This window comes from Hyperolius riggenbachi, chromosome 3 (assembly GCF_040937935.1).
Source record: "Hyperolius riggenbachi isolate aHypRig1 chromosome 3, aHypRig1.pri, whole genome shotgun sequence".
Classification (NCBI taxonomy): domain Eukaryota; kingdom Metazoa; phylum Chordata; class Amphibia; order Anura; family Hyperoliidae; genus Hyperolius; species Hyperolius riggenbachi.
The window spans coordinates 297,443,187-297,448,668 of NC_090648.1; positions in this window are offsets into that span (position 1 = coordinate 297,443,187).

A 5,482-nucleotide genomic window follows, 5' to 3' on the forward strand; every position below is an offset into this window, starting at 1 on the left:
GGACAAGCACGGCTGATGAAGAACAGTGTGGAATGACAGCATGGGACCGGAATGACTACGAGCCTAGAAAAAGCCCCAGGTAACAGAGCAAAGTGATGGTCATGTCTGGGAGAACTTGTGTATAAGCATGTGATCAGTTTGGTCAGGTGATAAATATGTAAGTCTCTGATTTGCTAGTTATGATCATGTGCTAATGCAGGATGTGATCACAGCAAATCAGAACTTTTCAAATCTAACAACTGATCAAACAAATCACATGCTTCTCCATGAGTTCCCCTAGACATGACGATCACTAATTTCCTTTTAAAGGACAGTTCCGAGCTAATAAAATACAAGATTTACTCTGGGCTTCCTCCAGCTTCTGGCAGCCATCCTGTCCTCTACACAGATCCGGTGGCTCCCAGTCCCCTCCGGTGCATAGGTCGGCATCTACTGCTCCTGCGCAAGAGCCTTTCTGGGTCGTGCTGTAGTCTGGAGTGTACTTTGCAGGCGTCAGAGTGACTGAGAGCAGCTGTTGTAGCTGCGCAGTAGATGCGTGTTGGCATCTGCACCTGAGGGGCTTCCCGGCCACAAGCTGGAAGCAGAACTGCGGCAAGGGACATATCGGCTGCTAGGGGCTGGAGGAAGCCCCGGGTAAGTAACTTTTTTTGTTTTTTCTTATGTTAAAAAAAACAAAAACCCTATTACTTCATATCTTAATGCTTGCTGTTGCATCCAGAACTCCAAGTTTCCAGGTTTGATTGATGTTACTGCTGTTTCCAGCTTGAGCAACAGTACTGTCCTTTTGGATGCTATATTACGTTTTTCTTATAGTAATTTGTTCCAGTTGAGCATTATTAACACAATACCTGTCACTTTCGTTTCATTAATCCATATTGAATAGTATGATTAATTCTCTTGGCACTCCACTTTAATCAGATTCTGAGCCTAACAGTCTGGGGTTGAGCCTCATACTAGAAATGGGCTCCATCTCATTTCCTGAGGACGGGAAGTCTGTCTTTCCTTCTAAATTACAATTTTAACATAATAATGCCCATGACAATTTAGTTGTAGGGTCCTGATGATTGACCTTCAAATATTTGAGCTGGCCTTCTAGAGTTGTGTGTAATAAATATGTTTTTAATTATGAGTATGAGCTACAAGTTTGCTTTATACACTGAAAGTACAACAGATACATTCTATAATGGTGTTCACATTTCTTTATTACATTAATCACACTTAAGGCCCATACACACGTCCGGTTTTTGCGAACGACGGGTCGTTCGAACGACCCGTCGTTCGCCCGCTAAATCGGGCGTGTGTACAGACTGTCGTTCGCGTGATAAGATCCGCCCGGCAGATCGCTCAAACTCACTCTTATCACGTTAAAGACAGTCTGTACACACGCCCGATTTAGCGGGGCGAACGACTGAACGACGGGTCGTTCAAATGACCCGTCGTTCGCAAAAACCGGACGTGTGTATGGGCCTTTAGAATACAAATGCCTGTGTTGACTTACATTGCTACTGTTTGTTTGCTGAGGTACTATTTACATAATGATTTTTTTTAAGTAATGGGAGTTTGATTTTATCCAAAGCACAAAAAAAAAATCAATATACATAACTACAGTTTGCAAAACAAAGCTGCTGTTAAAGCGGACTATAACCCTGCATTTCAACTTTGCTCTAAAACATTATTTACAGCATATTATATGCAATCAGCATTTTTTTTTTTTTTACTAGACAAGCATTGGAAGGGTTACACACAGAGCTTTTAAAGTTCCGTGGAGAGAAATGCGGCCACATCCGAAGTTTAGATAGATACATTTACGTAAACACAATGTAACAAGTGTGGAATGTGACACACACTCTTACTGTGCAGGAGCTCCCGGACACAGAGAGTGAGTCACATTCCTCACTTGTTACATTGTGTTTACTTAAATGTATCTATCTAAACTTCGGCTGCGGCAGCATTTCTCTCCACGGAGCTTTAAAGCTCTGTGTGTAACCCTTCCAATGCTGTTCTAGTAAAAAAAAAAATGCTGGTTGCATATAATATGCTGTAAATAATGTTTTAGAGCAAAGTTGAAATGCAGGGTTATATTCCACTTAAATGATGCATCTGACCCTTAAGCCGCGTACACGCGTAAATGCGGCTCCGATGTTCCTTATCAATCGAGCCGCTGATGCGGCTCGATTGATAAGATCCGACAGGACGGATCTCCGCACAGCCGATTCCCTGCTCGCTCCCCGCGAGGGGACAATGGCAGGGAATCGAGCGGAAGATAAGCGGCGCTGGCGAGGACTCGAATCCGGCGAGCGGGGACGCGGCGGGCACGCGCGGGGATGCGGAAGAGGTGATCCGGCGGCTAATCGAGATTGGAGCCGCATCTACGCGTGTAGATGCGGCTTTAGGCCCCTTTTACACACAATTGTGATCAGTATCGCAAATGCACTGTGATCCCACTGTGAATAGATGAAATTTCAATTGGAAGTATGTTAAAATGGGAGATCGCAAGAAAATTGTATAGCACAGTGTTTTTATGTGCAATTTTATTGTGCCCTTATTAATTTAAAAAGTACTTTCACTGTAGAACAGAGAACCTGTAATGCAATGTAGCTTGTGGAATGACCTGTTTTTGGTAAGAGGTTAACAGTCGTAGGTTTAATGTCCATATAGGCTCTTCAGAAAAAAATTCACTCTTATGCTGGGAATACACGGCTCAATTTTTGCGCTCGATTCCGCGCCCGATCGTTTTTCGCGCTCGATTCTGCAGGCGATTCTCTTATCTTTTACTCGTTTTTCTTATCTTTTTCCATTGTCTCCCGTTCAGAATCGAGAGTGGAAACGATGGGCGGGAGATCGAACGTGTCGGAAATGATCAATCGAGCCATCTAAATGGCTCTAAATCGAGCCGTGTACTCCCAGCATAACACTTAACTCTGCCATGATAGCCATGTAAAGGTCCACTAGGCTATTGGTTAATTTACGGCTTCGCTCCAACTTTGAAAGTGTTCTTGTATTGGTGCATCTACGAATCCAAAAACTGATTTGATGATTGGAATGTGTAGGTGCCACTTCCCTCGTTTGGCAATATGTTTGTGTGATATGTTGTGATGCTAAGTTTGCTATGATAATGGACAAGATTCTTCAAGTAAATACTTTTTTGTAGTGGACTGTGCATCCTGATCATCTGTATAGCACAAATATAATCTAAAACCTGTATGAATCTCTACCAACTTGACCACTTAAAGAGGAACGGTCGTGAAAATCTTTACATTTAAAACACATACAAATAAGAAATATGTTTCTTCCAGAGTAAAATGAGCCATACATTAGTTTTCTCCTATGTTGCTGTCACTTACAGTAGGTAGTAGAAATCTGACATTACCGACAGGTTTTGGGTTAGTGCATCTCTTCATTGGGGATTCTCAGCATGGCCTTTATTCTTTATAAAGATATTCCCAAAAATGATTTATACAAAGATGCTGGCCAGCTCCCTGTTCGCTGCATACTTTTTTGGCAGTTTGACGGAGCAACTTAAAAGTGCTTTTAAAAATAAAACCCTGAGAATCCCCCATGAGAAGATGGGCTAGTCCAAAATCTGTCTGTAATGTCAGATTTCTACTACTTACTGTAAGTGACAGCAACATAGGAGAAACGTGATTTTCGGCTCATTTTACTCTGGAAGAAACATACTTATTATTTGTATATATTTACATGTATTTTACATTTTAAAATGTTTGTGACAGAGGTCCTTTAAGTGGATCAGGAACCTTTTGGTACTTGAATCACCAGAGGGCCACTGATTGGGATGGTCATTAGTACCAGTATGCCCCTGAACACCTGCTGTATTTTATACATTTCCCATAATTGTGAAAACAAGTATAGGTTGACATCTTATAGCATTTCTTTTAAAGAGGAAATGTGGTAAAATAACCTAATGAATAAAATTGCTTTATTTTCTTACACTATTCAGTTATACATTTATGTACATTGTAAAATCTTCCCTCACGCATTTACATTCTAAAATGTATCACATCTTTAGTCTTGCGAGGTGCCTCTCTGTGGAATGTTCCTTTACTGATGTCCTGAAGCCAGTACAAAATACACCTAAAATTCTGCATAGCTAAACGGCCTAGGCTAAGCATCACTGGGAGAGCTGGACTACATACCAATGTACAGAAGTATATAGATGTAGGAAGTGCTCTGATGCTGAGACCAGAAAAATTACTGTAAAAGTGGGTGTCCTGAATAACTTAATGCATTTTACTTTGTCACTATGGTGCCTCTTTAAATATATTAGATTTATTTCTCAACATTACTGCTTCCCCCCCCCCCTCTTCTACCCTAACACCTCCCCCCCCCCCCTTTCAACTCCACCAACTCAGTTCCCGCTTCATATCGGGTAGCTTATGACACTTGTCAAGTTGAGTTTTGTAAGGTGTGGTTTGTCTACAGTCATAGACAACAGATCTGGCTGTGTTTTTATGTTGGGTACAGGTTGGTTTACAAGGACACATGTTTGGGACCTACAATGCAGCTTTATAATATGTTCTCGTTCTGTTTTGAATCATATAGCCCTATACTGGTCTTTGTCTGTAGTTGCTGGAGGAGGTAATTGATCAGGGAGACTGATAAGTTTGCACTGCTATTTTAGTTTTATAGCACAAATAAGCAGGGAGGGGGAATTTGACAAGACCTGGTGAAATTCCAAACCTAGGGGTCAGCTGGGACTTGTAAACTATTTGTGGGAAGTTTACTGCACTTTTTTTTTTGTGCCAGTGTCCTTTGCTTGCTTCACAAATTTCACCACATCCTCCACTACTCTTCAGATTTTTCTGTTTTATTTTATGACATTGGGAAAGGACTAGTAAAGGGGATGATCTTTTTGCTGCCCGTAAATGTATAACACTATTACTGGATCACTGTCCTCTTCTTGGGTCTTTTACTTATTATATCCAGGTTTATTTACAGAAACTTTGTAAAGAGGTTGTAAAAAGTGCTTTGCCAAAATAATTCCATTTTTTAAAATTCATTTATATACTTGGATTAATAAAATATTTCAGGTGGGTCGATACAATTTTCTGCGGTGTCCACATTTAGACTGTGCTTTATAAAATAAGTCAGGCACACTTGGAAAGTGGTTTTGTAAACTGCAGTGCTGTGTAGATTGACAGGTGTACCAAAAGGGTGGCTATGTACACAATGATGCCTTTCACGCACCCTTGCGTCTGCTTCTTCTTATTCACATTTGCAGAAGAAGTCTGAACCTACATTGACTCTAATCCGTGATCAGTGAACTGTGAACCCTGAAGTTTAGATGCAGCATGTCATGGATTCTTAATTTGGTACATGTTTTAGTTAGTAGCTGAAAGAATCCTCTGTATATTCTGTTTTTTGCAAAACGTTCACCTATTGATTACGCTGGCACAGAAGAATATTATTGTTATTATTATTATTATTATTATTATTAGCTCTTGGGTGCATGAGAAAATACAAA